The sequence below is a fragment of the Panthera pardus genome, unplaced genomic scaffold, assembly GCF_024362965.1.
Source record: "Panthera pardus isolate Hobbes unplaced genomic scaffold, ASM2436296v1 HiC_scaffold_24, whole genome shotgun sequence".
Lineage (NCBI taxonomy): Eukaryota > Metazoa > Chordata > Mammalia > Carnivora > Felidae > Panthera > Panthera pardus.
The window spans coordinates 5661229-5680668 of NW_026526810.1; the positions used below are offsets into that span (position 1 = coordinate 5661229).

Genomic DNA, 19440 nt, shown 5'->3' on the forward strand with positions numbered 1-19440 from the left:
GTGAACTCCGCGCCCAGTCACCGCCACGCTGCTGGGACGCATCTTCCTTTTGTTGGCAGCCGGGCCGGACGAGGCAGCTCAGCGTGATCTCTTCCTCTTCGCCCCGCGGGTGCCCAGAGGCAGCAGCCGCCAGAGCCACCAGGGGCCGCGCCCGCGCTTAGGTGGGAGGTGGCTCCAAGGTGACGCGCGGCCACCTCCGCCCCCTGGAGGCGGGGCTGGCGGGCGGGGGCCAAGGAAGTCGCACGGCCCCGGAGGTGCCCTCGCCCCCGCCGCGTCCCGGCTCCTCTGGCGCCTGCGAGCGGCAGCCGCGGCGGGTCCCGGCAAGCGAGGGGCGCGCCTTGACCCCTCGGCAGCCCCCGGGGACGCAACCTCGGACAGGTGAGGGGCGGTGCGGGGCGCACCTGGCAGCGCGCGCTGGAGGGGCGCGGGGGCGCCGCCTGCTCTCTCCCGGGGTGGGCGTCTGTGCTCCCCACCGAGGTGAGAGGGGTCGGGGACCCTGAGGGCTCAGGATGGGAATCCAGGGAAACTCCTTCCCGGGACCCAGAAGGTGTGGCAAGGACGGGAGGCAGCAATCCGCGGCGGCTAGTCCTGGAGAGCGCACGAGGGGCGGGCAGCCTGCCGCAGGAATTCTTGGCTTTTGAAAAGGCACACCTTTGGCCCCCTCTGGGCGCAGTGGAGTCGGTCACCGCCACCGCCCGGGCTCTTTCTGCAGAGGTCAGCCCCTCATTTGGGTGGGATTTGACGCGCTCCCTCCTTGGAGACCTGGAGGTTCTGCTTTGGTGCCTAGCGCAGCTGCACGACAGCTGAAAGCTTTAGAAGACTTGTCTAGGTTACAGAGGGGTCTCTCGCACGTTAAAAAAAAAAAAAAATACGGTGGTGGTGATGGTGAACTTGAGAGGCGATTGCTTCAGGAGTTAGTTCCCCAGCGCTCTGTCCATTTGTTAGGCAAATTGGGGGCGCTGATGGCTTTTAGAGATGGTTGCGTTTCCTTAAAGGGGTTAAAACATCTTAACGAACTTGTGTGCGGTGTCTGAGGGTTTCGGCGGCGTGTGGGTCCTTACGTAAGTGTGGGCTGGAAGTTACCTCGGCAAGGGCCACTTACGGCTCCCAGACAGCTTCCAGGTGAACCCTAGAGCTTTACAAAAGCTGCTTCCCGAGAAACGGAACTTCAGGCAGACAGGTCTATGGATTATGGTTTCCATTAGCCTTCATTTTTTGTTTGGGTCAGCAGCATTTGAATTCAGTAAGTATTTGTTGTCTGCCTGTTAAGGGCGAACCTCTGCGGGAGCCAGGTTGGTGTGCTTTTGGTAGCAAGGGTATTGGGACGAAGGGGGCATTTTAGGGCACTCATTCCTCACAGGTGGGTGTTTAGAAAGGGCAATGGCACAGGGACGCCTCTTTAATCTCTGCTAATAAGCATTTAAATGCAGGGAGAATGCAAATGTCTGAAGACTGTCATTAGCCTGGCCTGCCACCCACCGGACAGGGACGATCAAACCTGTTCTTTAAAATAAGATTGTTAAGGATCCATTCTGCACCATCCACCATGCTGGGCACTTTATCTTGCTGCATAAAATACACACCATAGGTATTCTTCCCCCGGTACAGGCAGGGAAGAATTCAGCAATTCGTTCAAGGTTGTTAGTGCACCTGAGAGTGGCAGGTAACTACGTCCGAGGGCAAAACGCATACTTTTTCACTACTCCACAGTGCTGTGAGGCCAACAGTGTCAATCTGGCAGATTTAATGGAAAATAACTCAAATTTATATTCGTAGAACAATCCACGTCCTGGGACTGAAGGTCACTGTCGTGTATGAGTGTTGCTTTTATTCTCTTTGTGTGGTTGAACCATGGTCAGTCTGGGACAAGAAGATGAACAGCTTCTTCTTCTTCTTTTTTTTTTTTTAAATACAGAATTTATTATGAGTCTTCCTTAACATATTTTTAAGGACCCAACATATCCGACTGGGACAAGTCAGTAAAACTTTGTAGGCATTCCTTGTGTATTACGCATTGAGGTGACAGCCAGTTTTCATATTATTCATATCTTTTAACATTTTTGCAGCTGGATTTCATGTCTTCCAGATGAATGGAATCCATCGTCGTCACCTAGAAAGGACTTTGTGTGTGTAAATCTATAATCATACATGAATATACATAACATTTACTTTAAAAGATGTACCCATTTTTCCTTAAATCTCTAGAAGTGTAGGGTACTGCAGTGTGCTTGTTTGGGAAGAAATCCTAATATCCCAAGTTTAGCCTTTGAGTAAGAATGATCCATAACAGCTCATAATTTCTTTAAGTTCCTGTAAACCACAAAAGTGATTTTCAAACTGCAATTATACTGTAGAGGATGAGAATGACAGTAAGCCTTTGAATTTTAAGTAATATTTCAAAACTTGCTTTCTTAAAACCTTCCTTCTGATTGTGAGTAATTACACACAGAAATTGAGGGGTTTCATGTTTAAATTATCTTAAGGTGTTGAAAATAAAGTAGTGGTGTTTTTTGTTGTTGTTGTTGTGTGTGTTTAAGGGAGGCTTTTTGCCTGTGTTGAGACAATCAGGTGGGATCTTCTGCCTGGGTTGTGCCTGGCACAGTTTTTATTTTCTCTATCTTCATGTGACAGTGAAACTGATAGGCTGACAGCACACCTTGAAGTCCTCTTTAGGAGTATTTGAAATCCTGCCTAGAATGTGTTTGTAGAAGTGTGCGTGGCTTGGTGAGATGCTCTAACGAAGAGGCAGAGAGTGTTGAATTCGAGAAATTTCCAGAAAAGCCAAAGAGCCCAGGAGCAGAGTATGCATGAGATGTGAAATGGGCAGATCTCAATTTTTCGATTTGGGGATGCTTTTTAGGAAAAACAACGCAAAATGTGTTAGGAAAGTGGACGCTTATTTAGAATGGAAAAAGAAATGATAACCATTTGCTGGAGGTTCCTGTCTTGTCTCTGCTGAGATCTCTCCAATTTTCCACTTCCTCTCCAGCTGCTTTTGGGGAGGGGTGCTTTTCCCTATTCTCCTCTCCCCCCCCCCAGTCTCCAGTCTCCGTCCTCTCTCCGCCCACAAAAGCGGTTCCCTACCCCCTGCGGCTTCTCGCTCCCCGAATTCACCTCTCCGCGCTGTGTACCTACTGAATTTTGTGGTTCAAGTTGTGCAGATTGTTGTATTAATCCTCTAATCAGTGTTCTAGGTGTGTAGGATGGTTTCGTGTTGGTCCGGCTGTATTTCATGGACACGAGACACACAAAAAACTTCCATGCTGTTCCGCCATCTTGGCTCCCATCTCTCTGCTGAGATCTTTTTGGGCAGTTTACCAGAAATACTTACGCAAAAATGCTTCCTGATTGCAACCCTCTCTCCCTGAGAACACTTAGCATCTCCTAGCAGCTTGTAGCCCTCGTAGGGGCCAGTAAGAGGCAGGAAGTTGAAACTTCACTACCTTCATAGAGTAAGAGACCAAGTTGTGGTTGGAGGGAGGCAAAGGACTCATGGTTGGCTGAGTGGAGTTGAGGCCCGTGGCTGGGGTGGGAGGGATACTGGTCTTATCGGGGACTCGGCATTTCATACCTAGTGATCAGTCCCAAGAGGAAGGCCCAGAGCTGGACTCCAGGACCTTTCAGTTTGCTTGGCTCTCCCAGTCACCATTTACTGAGGGTTTTCTCTGTCCCAAGCACTGACTCTGGTGAGGTCGTATTTGTCACCGAGCTCCTGGTGTCATGGAGCCGGTTTCATTATGACAGCACAGTGTTGTGGGTGCTGGCCTAGAGCCTGGAGGGCTCCTGATTGCTTGAACTGAGTTTGGAATTGTTGGTGGAGTTAGTGAGATGAAAGGGTCCAAGGTGGAAGGCTGTAGAAGGCCTGGAGGTTTGGACCTACACGCTTCCTCCATGGTTGCCGTGAGGCCCCCTTGGTTAGTGCTTCTCAACGTGTCCTTCCCGACCAGCTGAACGCACCCACTGGGATTAACTTCTTAGAAATGCACGTCCTCAGGCCCCATCCCGGGCCCCCCTGAATCAGAAACTCTATGTCTGGAGCATAGCAGTCTGCCCTCCTGATGATTCTGGTCTATGCCCAAGTTTGAGAACCACCGCTCTTCGTATTTACGAGCACTGGTAGGACATAGATGGAATAAGGGGAGCATATAAGCTCATATATTGGGATTGGCATAGAGGTATCATTTATAGTATGATCACTGACATTTATTGAGCACCTAGATTGTACTCAGGCGTTGTGCTAAGAAATACGAACTCTTTTAATCATGAATACAAGCCCACAAAGCAGGCCTGTTGACACTTCCATTTAATTTGAGAAAACCGAGGCCCAGAGACGCCAGGGTAATGTCCCAGGGCACACAGCTGGAAGGCGGTTCAGCCAGGATTCAGGCGCCTTCCCCCTCTTCCTGCCCGGGAGAGTTTGCATCCGTGTCCTTGCTGTGGACGGGCATTGTCGGAGAGGCTGGAAGTCTACCTGGAATGGCCCTGTTTAACAACCCACGGTGATTTGCTGATCACTTGGGGTCAACAGGCTTTTCTTTAGGGACACATTGCCGGAGGACAGAGGAAGAATGGTGTCAGTCCCTCCTAGTGTGAATTTCTAAGGCTCCCTAAACAAGTGGGCACGATTGCATATACACGATGAGTAACACAGAAGATGCCTCTTTCCCTGGCATGATTATGGGCTCATATGGATTTCTCCTGTGGGTGACTGTGGAAGGTGGCCTTGTTTTGGAATGTGAGCTTCATCTGTTAGCATGGAGGCCTTTCTTCCAAAGGCCAGTTCCCTGCCCAGGACACAGAGGGCTTGAAGATGATGGTGTGTTTGTCCATCATGTCCTGGAAGGCATCTAGAAAACCTATGCTTGCTTTGCAAGGTCACGGTTGTTTGTTTGGTTGGTTTTTTTCCTGAAAACAATTATTCCCCATAATTTTGTACATTTTTTAAAAAGTTTATTTAAGTGGAGAGAGAGAACGAGCGAGCATGAGCAGGGGAGGGGCAGAGAGAGAGAGAAAGAGAGAGAGAGAGGGAGAATCCCAAGCAGGCCCTGCACTGTCAGCACGGAGCCTGATGCAGGGCTTGAACCCATGAACCGAACCGTGAGATCGTGACCCGAGGAGAAATCAAGAGTTGGATGCTTAACTGACTGACCCACCCAGGCGCACCTGCAATTTTGTGCCTCTTATCGTGGAATACCTCCATCATTTCAGGCAGCATGAAAAAAACCAAACAAACCACACAGCTATAGATGTGAGTCCATGTGTGAGTGTATCGGACGATGGTTTGCCTTTGGGTGCGGACCTCAGGTTACCGTGTGTTCGGTTCCCGTCCGGAGACAAATGCGTAGACCAATGTTAACTTGAGTCTATGGCAGGCAGCGGAACGTAATTCTGAGAGTACTGGCCGTCTCAGCCATGCATTCGTTCATTCACATGGTCATTTGCTGCCTGCCTCGTTGCGCTAAGTGTTGATATTAGGCACTGGAAGGAAATACGGTGGTCGCTGGACAGGTGTGATCCCCACAGAGGGATAGGGACAAACTTGCTGTGCAGTACCTTGGCTGAATGGAGTCAGCTGCCCTAATTCTGGCAGTGAGTCAGTGGGAACGGAGTTAAGAAATTATATTAGTTCAGGAGAGAGATTGCAGGGCTTGGCTGAAGGCAATAGGGAAGCAGGGGTGTTTGAAGGCTGGGGAAGTGTTTTGGACGTGGCAGAGGTGACCAGGTGGATGTGGGTGATGGGAGAAAGGGAGTATGGGGGCTGAGGTTTGTGCCTTGGGCCCCTAGGTTGGTGCCAGCGTCGCAAGTCAGGACTAGATTGTTTTCAAAAAATAATAATGAGTTTCGTGGACACTGTGAGTTTGAAATGTCTGGCTGATTCCAGGGTAGAGGTTTGAGTGCATTGAATAATGCAGCTGATATAACAACTGAATAATTCAAGGGGCTGAGTAATCTCAACAATTGAATAACGCCGTCTCTCCCAAGGAGAGGACATAAGCGAGAAGCGGGTTGCAAAGGAAACGTGGACATTTCTCCTGGCAAACGCAGGATAGGAACAAATTCCAGTTCCTTGGATGGGAAAGGTGAAAAAGGTTTACTTCCGCTCATTCTTCAGAGGGTGGAGATACATTCTCTGCTCACTTTGGCCTTTCACGTGTTTGACAGCCTGGCCCGTGGGAGGAGGGCTGTGGGGTGGAACAGCAAACAAGGGCAGGAGAGTGACAAGGGGCTTGCTGAAAAGCTTGCTTTCAGAATTTGAGTCCATGTAATTGTCCTAAGGTAAAATGCTTACCATCTATCCCCTTAGTTATTTTCTCTTGTTAAAAGCACTCATCTATCACATATATATATATCATGTTTATTACAGATTAACTCATTGTATCATTTGCTAGGTCATACAGGTTGGCCAATGCTGTTTGGTAGATGCTGCTGCTGCCAATATTATAAGATTAATATCTGTGCAGAATATCAGGCGGGATTAGGTGGTCAGAGTGGAGCCAAAGGCGTGTTTAAAGCATGTGTTACAAAGTGGTTGACATGAATAAGTATGTGCTCTTTTTATCCAAAGGCTAGTAATTGAGCCTATATTACAGGCAGTATGTGCTAAGGTTTTTGTTGTGAATCAGACGGGTAGCTCCCTGGCCCCTGAGAGTTTACAAAGATGCAAAGTCGGATAGCTTAGCAAGTGACTAGAGTAAAGCGTGCTGTTTGCACAAGGTGCTAGCCAAGTACTGAGGGGCGGCCTCCAGAGATAGGGCTGTTTACACTTGGCAGGAATGGTCAGCTGGCGTTAGCCAGTGGCGGGCAGAGATCCCTCTGGGCCGGGGCCCCAGCCTGGAGCCAAGTTTGGAAAGAACAAAGAGGTCGTTTTCAGAAGTTGCTGGATGAATGCTTTTGAGGAACTGCAAGGTTAGGAGCATCTGTGTGCATTAAGTCAGAAATCTTCACGGGAGGTTGTGACCTGATCAGGAAAACTAGAAAAAGAAAGTATCGAACCTACCTGTGTGACTGTCACCGTGTTGGGATCCAAGATGCGAGCAAGGTGGCACTACAGAAATAAAACAAAAACCAGACCGAACAAAAATAATGATTGCGGTGATAATGTAATAATTTGGGTTTTATTTATTTATTTTTTGGTGGTGGTTGGAAGGGGACTATTTTAGACATTATGAAAGATGTTGGGGTCTAGTCTGAGAACTTAGTATATCAGAAAAGGTCTCTAGGGGCGCCTGAATGATTCAGTCGAGTAAGCGTCCAACTTTGACTCAGGTCATGATCTCAAGATTCTTGAGTTCGAGCCCCGCATTGGGCTCTCTGCTGTCAGCACAGAGCCTGCTTAGGATCCTCTGTCTCCCTCTCTCTGCCCCTCTTCCTCTCTCTCTCTTTCTCTCTCTCTCTCTCTCAAAAATAAACATTTAAAAAAAAAAAAAAGAAAAGAAAAGGACTCTATATTACCGGGACCATAGTAACCAACATCATTGCTCTCACAGTCTTGACTAATGTAAAACATTCCATAATTATTGTACATGCAGGTTCCTAGGTTTCTACTCTGAAAATGGCCTTCGGGATCAGTCTTCCACCTCCTGTTGCTTCCTCCTGAGTAAGCCGGGGCCCAGAGGTCCTGCAGGCTTGCGTACCTTCCCTGTCTGTCTGTCTTTCTGGCAGACCTGTCTGTCTTTGTTTGTCATCCCACTGACACGCTTCACTTGGACAGGATTCTTGTCTGTTGCTGGAAGAGGCCCTATCACGAGCTGTCTCTATCCCTTCTCGAAGTCTTTGTGCTGCTCTCCGCCCGTATTTCCTCTTTGGTATGTTTGCCGTGCACTTTCTTCCAACACAGTTTAGTGTTGGCGATTCTTGGAGGAATCTTGGGAGGAAGTTGCTTTCAGCACTTTCAGGCCTGTCTAAACAGGCAGAATTTCTCTGGTATTTCTTTAATTCTCTTAGATCTATTTGAGCTGGCACAGAAACATTTAGCTTTTTTTTTTTTTTTTTAATTTTATTTATTCATTTTGAGAGACACAGAGACAGTGTGAGTGGGGGGAGGGAAAGAGAGAGAGAGAGAGAGAGAGAGAGGTGGGGGGGATCCCAAGCAGGCTCTGCACTGTCAGCACAGAGCCCTGCGAGGGGCTTAAACTCTCAAACTGTGAGATCATGACCTGAGCCACAACCAAGAGTCGGATGCTTAACTGACTGAGCCACCCAGGCGCCCCCAAAACACGTAGCTTCAGGAAGGAAGGAGAAAGAAGGTTCTCAGGAAGTTTCCTCTGTTAATATTTGAACCAGAAGACATGGCAGAATGGAGAAGGTACATGATGAATTGTTTCTAAACATCGTGAACTATTTATGTGATTAAACAAAAAGAGTTTGAACATGTAGGTGCGGCCCTGGTCATTAATAACAGATTGGTATATGGTTGTTTTATTAACTACTTCCTTTCTGACTTTCCGCTTTGTGTCAATTTCTGCCTTTATCACCATGAACTTAAGATTATAAGTCAATGCGTGGGGCACCTGGGTGGCCCAGTCCGTTAGGCATCTGACTCTTGGGTTCAGCTCAGGTCATGATCTCATGGTTTGTGGGATCGAGCCCTGCATCAGGCTCTGTACTATTCGTGTGGAGGCTGCTTGGGATTCTCTCTCTCCCTTTCTCTCTCTCCCTATTATCTCTGCCCCTCTCCCACTCACACTATCTCTGTCTCTCTCCAGATAGGTAAACTTAAGAAAAAAGATTGTAAATCAATAATTGATGGCTTCGTTTTTGAGTTCATTGCCAATATATGCCTTTTCATCGATGTTTTCTCTTCTAGTGGAAGTTTTTCGTTTTCCCTGGTTTATAGAACATACCAACAAGTGCCAGCTACCTGACATGCTGAGCTGCTGGGTGACGGCATCATATCTCATTCTCAGGAACCCTGCTGGATAGGAGCCGTCCCCATTATATAGATGAGAACACTGAGAATCAGAGAATAAGTTGTATAGGGTCACCTCGTTGGTTGGAAATTTAGTTTTTTCCCGCTACTACTCCATCCCAAGAGCCAGGGCTATTTTTTTTTTTTTTAATTTTTTTAACGTTTATTTATTTTTGAGACAGAGAGAGACAGAGCATGAACAGGGGAGGAGCAGAGAGAGAGGGAGACACAGAATCTGAAACAGGCTCCAGGCTCTGAGCTGTCAGCACAGAGCCCGACGCGGGGCTCGAACTCCTGGACCGTGAGATCATGACCTGAGCCGAAGTCGGACGTTTAACCGACCGAGCCACCCAGGCGCCCCGAGCCAGGGCTATTTTAACCATTCCACTCTGACTTATTTTCCGGCGAAATTGTTTCACCCCAAAACTAGAGAGAGTCTCCAGGACCCATGACATCTACCATTCCAGGTATTTCTCTGTGTCGTGGGTTTGGAAGCAACTGCTTTGTGCTTTCCCAGGCTGAGTGCAGAGTTGCAATGCTTCGTCCCAGAGGCTGCTTTAAAAGCCACGTCGATAAAGCTTTGGAATCCTGCTAAACCCTGTTCTGGAGACGGATTTGGCAGGATCTTGATAAATGAGACACGTTAGAGCAATTTCCTGCCAGGAGACTGTGAATACACGAAGCTAGACACTGTGGAAAGGTCTCTCTCTTTCATCTGACCCAAGTGATGCCTTAAACACATCATTGTTACAATAAATTTGTGTAGCAAAGCAAGCAGTCACTTACGTGTAAACCCTACGGTTAATTCCACATGAGAACAAACCCCTGAGAACAACTTCACTGTGTTTTATGTTTTTGAATTGATGTCAGCTTTTAAATATATACAGGTGTTGACATTTTAAAGCCCAGATAAAATTCTTGTGGTAGTGTTGATTGGATCTGGGTGCTTTTTTGCTAGTGGTTCATGTATAAGCATTAGGCCCAAATGAGATCTTTCAGGGGTCCACGGTGCACAGACGCGGTTGATATTCTGGTTGATGGGGGCTTGCTAGAGTTACTCTTGCTGAATATTCTGCCTGTCCCCATGGGGACTTCTGAGATACCTCTTAGGAACCTTCCTTTAATCTAGATAGTCTGTGTTCTCTTGGAACACAGAAGGAAGTAAAAAATAACATATTTCAGGCTCTGTTCATTATACTTCCTTTAGGGCTGTATTTCGCCTTTCCGCTAAAGCTGCAGGACGTAACCAAAGTTGCCCAGCACCTGTACCCTCCTGTCCCGTCCACAGCCTCACGCACCTTTGAGTAAAGCACTCATCAGTGTTGTCTGTATTCATTCCAATTCGAAGTCAGTCATTTCATGATATGCAATGCACGATGAGCTGTTTTTGTTGTTGCTAAACTATGTTTTTAATGTTTATTTTTGAGAGAGAGAGAGAGAGAGAGAGACAGAGTGCGAGTGGGGGAAGGGCAGAGAGAGAGAGGGAGACACAGTATCTGAAGCAGGCTCCAGGCTCTGAACTGTCAGCACAGAGCCCGATGCGGGGCGCGAACCCACGAACTGTGATCGTGACCTGAGCCAAAGCTAGACGCCTAACTGACTGAGCCACCCAGGTGCCCCCTAAACTATTTTTTGATATAAATTTTGCTGAGCAGTGCTGGGTGTCTTGTTGGTATGATTTTGGTGGTTTCTCTGGTTTGTAGTAACATCCTGAATCTGGCCAGATAGAAGACCAGCCCCTGGTTATGAAATTTTCTGTTGCTTTGTTGTTGTTGTTTTTTGCTAGTGGCTGTGGGTTAAAGTTAACTGTCTTAGTGCTTATAAATCATTGGTTTTATTGCTGCTTTTAACATTTCTTGATAAGGCATGTATGAAATACTATAGAGCAAAACTGCTTTTACGTCCATATGTATATTTGCACTATGTGCTGGTATATGAATATTTTTTTTTCCTGGAAATCAGCAGTAGAAACTTACTAGTTGTTCCCTTATGAAGATGGTCTAGTCTAGGTTGGGTCACTTTTCATTGTGTGCCTCTGAACAATTACAGTTTCCTAAAGGCATAACTTGAGACAGATCTTGCCAGGGTTAATTGGATGGTGAAATTACAGGCCTTTTTCTGTGGTCCCTAAAATGTCACTTAAAAAAGCTCATCCTTGGACATGAGAATATTAAAAATACTTGTAATTGGCTTAACTTGTTAAAGCTTTTAAAAACTCTTGGTATTTAGTTTCAGATGTTATGAGCCAAGCATCTTCTCCGTTTGGGATCAGAACTAGCCCTACAATGCATGCTGCTTGAAGGGATACCAGAGAAGAGGGGCGCCTGGGTGGCTCGGTTGGTTAAACGTCTGACTTTGGCCCAGGTCATGATCTCATGGTTCGTGAGTTCGAGCCCCACGTCAGGTTCTTTGCTGACAGCTCAGATTCCGTGTCTCCCTCTCTCTCTCTGCCTCTCCCCCTTCTCGCACTGTGTCTCTGTCTCTGTCTCTTTCTCTCAAAAATAAACATTAAAAAAATTGAAAACAAATCAATGATAACAGAGAGGAAAGTGTCCAAGTTCTTCTCTCCACTCAGTAAGCCTCCCTGGAGGCCATTGCGGGTGAGGGTAGGCAAGGGGTGGGACCACTTAAGAAGCTCCCACCCCAGTACAGCAATGATGGAGTTTCACACTATGACTCCCTTGATTCACCGTGACTCAGTTACTGGGAAGGGCCCTGATTTTGGACTCAGACACATCCCGGGCTCAGATATCAGCTCTGCCATTTTTAGGACGTCAAGTGTCTCCAGAGCTCTGGTTTCTCACTTGTAAAATGGAGTTGCACGCACGTCAGTGGGGGTGATGTGAGTGTGAGTAACGATCTCTGAAGAGTGCCTTGTATATAACGGATCGTAAATTCATTCCTATTCTTCAAGGAAAAGGAGGAGGCTGGCTACTTGGCCATAGGTAAGCCTGCAGCAGACATTTGGATAAGCGAGTGCCTCCAGTGTGACGGCAGCTTTTGCCCAGAGATCAGACCTCTCTGTGCTGTTGCTGTTTGGTTCTATGCTGCCTTCTGTCCAGAAGAATGAGAAAAGATAGGACAGACAGCCTGCCTAGGAGCTGGTAGTAAATTGCAGCATTTCAGAAATTAACTGGAGACACATTTCAGGGAGCAAGAAAGCTGACCTCTCCGTCCAGTCCGTTCTGCTCAACCTGAGGCTGTTATTTTTAGAGTTGAGACGCTACCCCCTCCTTTTTTTTTTTTTTTCTTTTCTTAACTTTAGATTTTTACTTTCACTTTTAAGGCGTTCTTCCCTTTTGCATTTTAAAGTAAGTCTTGACGTGAGAAAGCTGGTCTTGGGCATGCACGCATTGATTGCATTTTCTTGGTGATTCCAGTATCATTTGATGAGAGCCCCGCCGCTCCTTGGGGAAACCAGACCGTGTTTCCTAAGTATATGTGGACGAATTAATACCTCGGAAGGTTGACTTTGGAAGGTGACACCTAATCAGTGGCTTCGTTGGGTTCATAGCCTACGTTTCTGATTGCTTAAAAAGAGAGGGGGAAAAAAAAAGTATTGATTAGCCAGGATTTCGTGTTTCGATGGAGCCGTAGAGAAAACAAAAGCAGTTCTTGCTTTCAAAAAAGTATAGCTCCGTGGAGAGTCGAGATAGATCTTCCTGAAAAGATTATTAGAGGCTCCGTCTTGGGAGCAGAGAGGGTTTTAAAGTGGGGGGGGGGGGCGAGTTCTGTTTGGACTGAGAAGCGGAGGGAAAATGTGGCTTGGGTCTGGGGAGGAAGTGACCCTCAAAGTCATGCTGAGGTCGCTGGGGAGAGAAGGGCACTGTTTATGTCTGTTCCGCCCACACCGCCTGGCCTCCTGGAATTTTGCCGGTAGGCCCTTTACTGTGCTGCCCCTTTTAGGAACAACGTCTGTGAAGCAGGAAGCTGGGTGATAGAGACCGAGGAAGGGACAAGGTGGCATAAAGAATGAGAACGTAAAGTTGGGCTGCTAGGCCTGCGCGTGGCTCTGGTACCTGTGAACCGTGTGACGTTGGGCAAGTCACTTAAGCTTCCTGTGCCTCAGTTTGCCCATGTGTGAAATAAAGCTTCTGATAGGATCTACCTGATAGGGTAATGAGGATTCAGCGGCAACATACCCGCAGTTTGGTAGGTGACGCCCTGCCTGCTGTTGTTTTGGTAAACCTCAATGGCGGGAGGCTGGTGTTAGCTCTAAAGAACTAAAACGTGTCATGTTTGCTGACCCTAACGGTTGCCTCGTATTTAAAAATGCACTTGCATCATTTTAGCTCCACGGGGAGGTTTGTTTCGGATGTTTCTGATCGCTCCATGCCTTTTTCTAGCTGGTAGTCTATGAAATGAGCTGCAAAGTGCACGCCATGAGAGACCCCAGACCGTTGGGTGAGTTCATTTGGGAGCTATCCATCGAAGTTGTGCTGAGACAGGGTACGCTTCATCGAGCTGGCGCTGACATTGATGGAATCCAAGACGTGGGGGGAAAAAGAAATCGATACAACCTTTTTAAAAGATAGATGGTTTTAATATGGATAATAGTGTGCTTTACCTTTTCATTTGAGAAATGCGGCTGTAATGGAATGCCATATAAACGCTAATGCGCGCTGACTACTTCCTGATAGTGGGTAACCCCTTTGGGCATTGAGATAAAAAGTTCAGTGATCTGGGCACATGTCACTTTGATGTGTCATAACAGGTGGAGAGACATCGTCTTTAAATGAACCATTAATGAACCTTTAATCTGTGTTTAAAAAAATCCAAAACTTTCTTAACACACAGGCTTGGTTGTGTGTATATATATGATTCGTTTTATTTCACTCACGGCAGTTTTCCACATTTGCTTTAGACATTTGAATTAGTTTGCAGGTGACGGAATGCACGTAAATCACTTGCTTGTGCATATGTTTTGAAGGTCCCCGCTGTTGTCTTTTCTTCTCTTGGGGACGCTAGCTGTCTCAGGACCGAAAGCGATCTCAGCTTACTGAAATCCAAATGTTGATGGGAGGAGGGAACAGTAGCTGGCCTTGTAGACCTGCCGTCATGCCCAGTTTGGGGGCCCTGGAGCCCTTGGTGGATAGTTTCAACGATTAGTTTATGTGGGCTCCTTTCTTTGCTGGAGTTGACGGGCTTCATTGTCAACTTGCCGATCGCAGTTTCATAAAGGCGATACGGGTAGATCGTTCCATTATGAAATGATTGGGGAAACCCAGATGGGAGGGTGCAGGCAGATAAAATGTGCCCCATCCTCAACAAGAGGAGCCTCTAAAGAGGGCCTCTAACAAGGCTGTGTCAGGACTGGCCGCCATTACTGATTTAATGGTCTGTACCCAGTGCATGGAAGCTGCCCGCACAACTTATCACAGAGCAATAAATATGTTACCCAACATCAGTTGATAATGAAACATTTATTAAAAAGCTTAATACAAGTGGAGCTTTTTGGGTTGATGGAATATACCGGTCTCTGTGCAGGCTTGGAGTTCTGGTAAACATCCCGTCACGATAGTAGTAGAAGGAATCGCCCTCCGAATGAATTCGTTCATTCCCATTCCCTCCAGACTTAACTGCTGTGTGCCAGGTACTGTTCTAGGTGCTGAAGATGCAGGGCTGAACGAGGCAAACACAGTCTCATCCCCTCAGAGGACTTCATTATTATGGGGGGGGGGGGTGGGAGTGGATGGGGGAAGACCAAATCAATTAATCAGCTAAGTTGGAGGCCATGATGAATGTCAGGTGTGACAAGAGATTATGCAAAAGAAGTGCAGTTTCATACTAGAGGGCCAAGGTCAGGGCAAGGTTGAGGATTCGGGTTAGGGTTAAGGTAAGGCTCCCTAAAGAGGCGATGGTTGGTCTAGACCTGAAAGGGCTAAGTGTTTGATCCCTGGGAGAACAGATTATGTCACTGACAGGTCTGAACCAACAAAACAACATCCCTAGACTTTTACCCCAAATGTTTGCTGCACCCATTTCCCCCTCGTTGGGGGCTGCTGCTTTCTCCTTCGTGCAAGTGTTACTGTCAGACCCGGTAAGACTGAACATCATGGAAAGGATGACCACTCCTGGGCGGGGTCTTCACTGTGGGTTCAGTGAGTTATCCTCCTTGCTCACAGCCCACGGTGACAGAACTTTGCATCCCACAAGAGCTCCTTCTGTTTTTACTTGCCCATTACATGGGCTGGTAGGGTGAGCCCAGGGCTGTGGCGAGGTTTGCTCTAGCTTGCCTTTCATGGCTAAAACATACGTAATTTCACATGATGCTGTTAGCTTTTTGGAAATGACACACTGTCCTATTCTCACTCGGTCAAGATCTTACCACTTGGGCGGCGCCTGGGTGGCTTAGTCGGTTAAGCGTCTGAGTTTGGCTCAGGCCACGATCTCATGGTTTGTGATTTCGAGCCCCATAGCAGGCTCCGTGCTGCCAGTGCAGAGCCTGGTTGGGATTCTCACTCTCTTCCTCTCTTTCTGCTCCTCCCTCCTCGTGCTTTCTCTCTCTCTCTCAAAATAAATCAATATGAAAAGAAGAAATAAAATAAATACAAAAAAGATTCCGTCAACTGTGTCAAGATACGTGCTGGAAATTAGAGCTTCATCTTCTTTCAGAGTGACTCTTTTCAACTATGGATTATTTGTAGCCTTTTTCTGTCAATTATGAAGCTTTGAATTGTATTGGGTATTTACAGAAAATGAACCAAAGCAGCCAGAGCAGCTTTGCGATGGTGCGAGTGTCTGACTCAAAATCCTTTATGCTCTGGAAACTCGACCCTGCCACAGGGGCCTCAGTTGGTTCTCTGTTGATTAACTCTAAGTACAGAGCAGTGTATTTTGTCTCCTTCAGGACAGAAAATACTGGTAATACAGAATTAAAACTTTATAGGAAGGCAACAATTTACAAAATATTAAACCCAAACCCAGATGCCATTCAAACACTTGTGTAGATAGATATTTATACAGGTTGTTTTCCCTCTGGAAGTTTCTGTTCTGTATGAGATAGTGAACATGAAAACAGGTAATGGCAAATAAATAAGAACTCTAACAGCCTAATAACAGAACAGATTAACTAAATGTCTGTCATAATTCCCTCATGCATCTGCACCAGGTGAATGAAGTGACTGCATTCATTTTTAAGAATTTATTTCTAGAACATTCTAAAGCTGTATGCCTGGATTTTACTATCTTGCCTGTTGGAGCAGAACTAATTAGCTCTGTCGTGTTTTGGGTTGCCAAGGCCTCTTGAGTTGATCATTCTGAGGAAAGTCTTAGAATACTCTTGATTCTTAGATAGGATTTATGTTTTTGATATTAGTGCCAAGAGACAGATGGCAGTTCACTGGCATAGAGCCACTGCTCCCTTTTCTGAAGCCCAGGGCAGATATTCATGCTGATGACTTTGTGTTTCCTGTTGAGTCTCAGAATCATTTGCCGTAATCGTTCATCAGGCCACTACCAATCGGTTGATCTGGGTTGGCCATCAGAAATGTGGTTGTCATCTAAGATGATTTTGGACTGAACTTTCCCTTTCTGTTGGAGAAAAGTGCACAAACACAGAGCGTGAGTGGGGGAGGGGCAGAGAGAGAGAGAGAGAGAGAGGGAGGCACAGAATCCGAAGCAGGCTTCAGGGTCCAAGCTGTCAGCACAGAGCCCGACACGGGGCTTGAACTCACAAACCGTGAGATCATGACCTGAGCTAAAGTCAGATGCTCAAGCGATTGAGTCCCCCGGGCACTCCAGCATGGATTTTCTTTAATATACTTGAAGTCTAAAAGTACATTAAGGCAAATCACTGGCCTCTCCAAAGAACTAACACCATGGAATAGCCTTGAAAACAAATTTATCTAAGTGGATTTGTACCTTACAATGGGGGAACTGAGAGTTGTGTAGTTTTCCTTTTATTAACTCAGTGAGGGTCTGAACTCATGCAGACATGAACTCTGCAAGGTGAAATCACTGAGAGAACAGTCATAAAGTTAAGAGAAAACTGGCCTGAAATAATATATTTTGATTTTTTATGCTTATTTATAGAATTCAGCGTGAAAGGACCAAGATAGCACAGTCGACACACAGCATAGCCCAACAACTTTGGTACAGAAATGATCCATTTTTTTTTTTTTTTTAAATTTTTTTTTTTTTTTTTTTTTTAATTTTTGGGACAGAGAGAGACAGAGCATGAACGGGGGAGGGACAGAGAAAGAGGGAGACACAGAATCGGAAACAGGCTCCAGGCTCTGAGCCATCAGCCCAGAGCCCGACGCGGGGCTCGAACTCACGGACCGTGAGATCGTGACCTGGCTGAAGTCGGACGCTCAACCGACTGCGCCACCCAGGCGCCCCAGAAATGATCCATTTTGGGGGAAGAGCTGTCTCCTTTGTGTTATTTTAAGTTTATTTATTTATTGAGACAGAGAGAGAGAGAGAGAGAGAGAGAGAGAGAGAATCCCAAGCAAGCTCCAGGCTCTGAGCTATCAATGCAGAGCCTGAGGTGGGGCTCGACCCCTACAAACTGTGAGATCATGAACTGAGCTGAAATAAAGAGTCGGACGCTTAACCAACCCAGCCCCCCAGGCACCCCTCCATCGTGTTATCAAATGTGCATTGATGTTGAGTATTTATAGAGTGAGAGGCAGTAGAAAATGTCCTCATAGTCAAGTTTTAGCAAATATTTTATCCAAATGAGAAGCAATATGTTGATATTTATATAATGACATAAGAAGGGTGGCTAGGGACAATGATTTGAAAGCAGTGGCCCTTTGATAATACGGTGGAAATTTCACGTACATATGTAGGCTAGAAGCGTCTCTTGAAAACATCGGGCCACCTCTAGCCCTGTGCTGTCTCTGTCTTTCCTCAGTCTCCACCACCACTCAGCCTGCATGTATTTTTTTTTCCTTTTCTGGCACCCGTGGTCCCCTGGGGTTCGGACCCTCCTGTAGGAACATATGTCTTATTATTTCACCTAATGAACCTCTTAAACCTCTTAAACGTACCGCTTTACGGATCTGTGTATTCACTCCGGCCTCATCACTTAAGTGATAAAACTTAATGTAGATTTTGTTTCAAATGCTGGTAAACTAAAGTTTACCATCTTAACCATTTTCTGAGCACACAATTCAGTCCTTAAGTCCATTCACATTCTTGGGCAAGTATCACTACCCTCCGACTCCAGAATTGTTTTCATTTGCAAAACTGAAACTCTGTACCCATTAAACCACCATTTCCCATCTTTCCCTCCCTGCAACCCCCACCCCCCAGCCCCCGGCAACCACCGGTCTGCTTTTTGTCTCCACGAATGTGACTATCATGTGGTAGAGTCCTTAGTGTTTGTCCTTTTGTGACAGCCTGATTTCACTTAGTATAATGTCGTCGTGGTTCATCCATGTTGTAGCAGGTGTCAGAACTGTCTTCCTTATAAGGTAGAATAATACTCTATTCTATGTATGTACTACCTTTTGCTTATCCATTCATCCAATGATGGACTTGGGTTTTTTTCATCTTTGGCTATTGTGAAGAATGGTGCTGTGAAGATGGGTTGGTACAGAGAGCTCATCAAGTCCCTGCTTTCACTTCTTTTGGGAATATAACCAGAAGTAGAATTGCTGGAACATATTATAAGCCTGTTTCATTTTTGGAGGAGCCAGTATCCTGGTTTCTTTCTTTTTATTTTTTTAATTTACATCCAAGTTAGTTAGCATATATTGCAACAATGACTTCAGGAGTAGATTCCTTCGTGCCCCTTACCCATTTAGCCCATCCCCCCTCCCACAACCCCTCCAGTAACCCTCTGTTTGTTCTCCGTATTTAAGAATCTCTTACGTTTTGTCCCCCTCCCTGTTTTTATATTACTTTTGCTTCCCTGCTCTTATGTTCATCTGTTTTGTCTCTGAAAGTCCTCATATGAGCGAAGTCATATGATATTTGTCTTTCTCTAATTTCACTTGGCATAATACCCTCCAGTTCCATCCACGTAGTTGCAAATGGCAAGATTTCATTCTTTTTGATTGCCGAGTAATACTCCATTATGTATATATACCACATCTTCTTTATCCATTCATCCCTCGATGGACATTTGGGCTCTTTCCATACTTTGACTATTGTCGATAGTGCTGTTATAAACATGGGGGTGCGTGTATCCCTTCGAAACGGCACACCTGTATCCCTTGGATAAATGCCTAGTAGTGCACTTGCCGGGTCATGGGTAGTTCTATTTCTTAGTTTTTTGAGCAACCTCCATACTGTTTTCCAGAGTGGCTGCCCCAGTTTGCATTCCCACCAGCAGTGCAAGAGAGATCCTCTTTCCCTGCATCCTCGCCAACATCTGTTGTTGCCTGAGTTGTTAACGCGAGCCATTCTGACAGGTGTGAGGTGGTATCTCATTGTGGCTTTGATTCATTATCCTGTTTTCTGTAGAGGCTATAGCATTTCACATTCCCACTAATCGTACCTAAGGATTCCAATTTGTCTAGGTCCTCGCCAACACTTGTTATTTTCTGTTTTTCTTAATAGTAGCCCCCTCGATGGATGTG

At 46.3% G+C, this 19440-nt stretch overlaps 1 protein-coding gene across 4 annotated transcripts in view; it reads left to right on the forward strand.

Annotated features, from left to right (window-relative positions):
• Positions 1 to 226: 226 nt before the first annotated feature.
• Positions 227 to 19440, forward strand: part of MCTP2 (multiple C2 and transmembrane domain containing 2) — a 237312-nt gene continuing 218098 nt past the window's right edge. For 2 of the 4 annotated variants that reach the window (XM_019460153.2, XM_019460154.2), the window contains exon 1: positions 227 to 378. The gene's annotated coding sequence lies outside the window, so the exon portion shown is untranslated. The remainder of the gene's footprint in view (positions 379 to 19440) is intronic. The other 2 variants (XM_019460150.2, XM_019460151.2) reach the window with 1 other exon arrangement.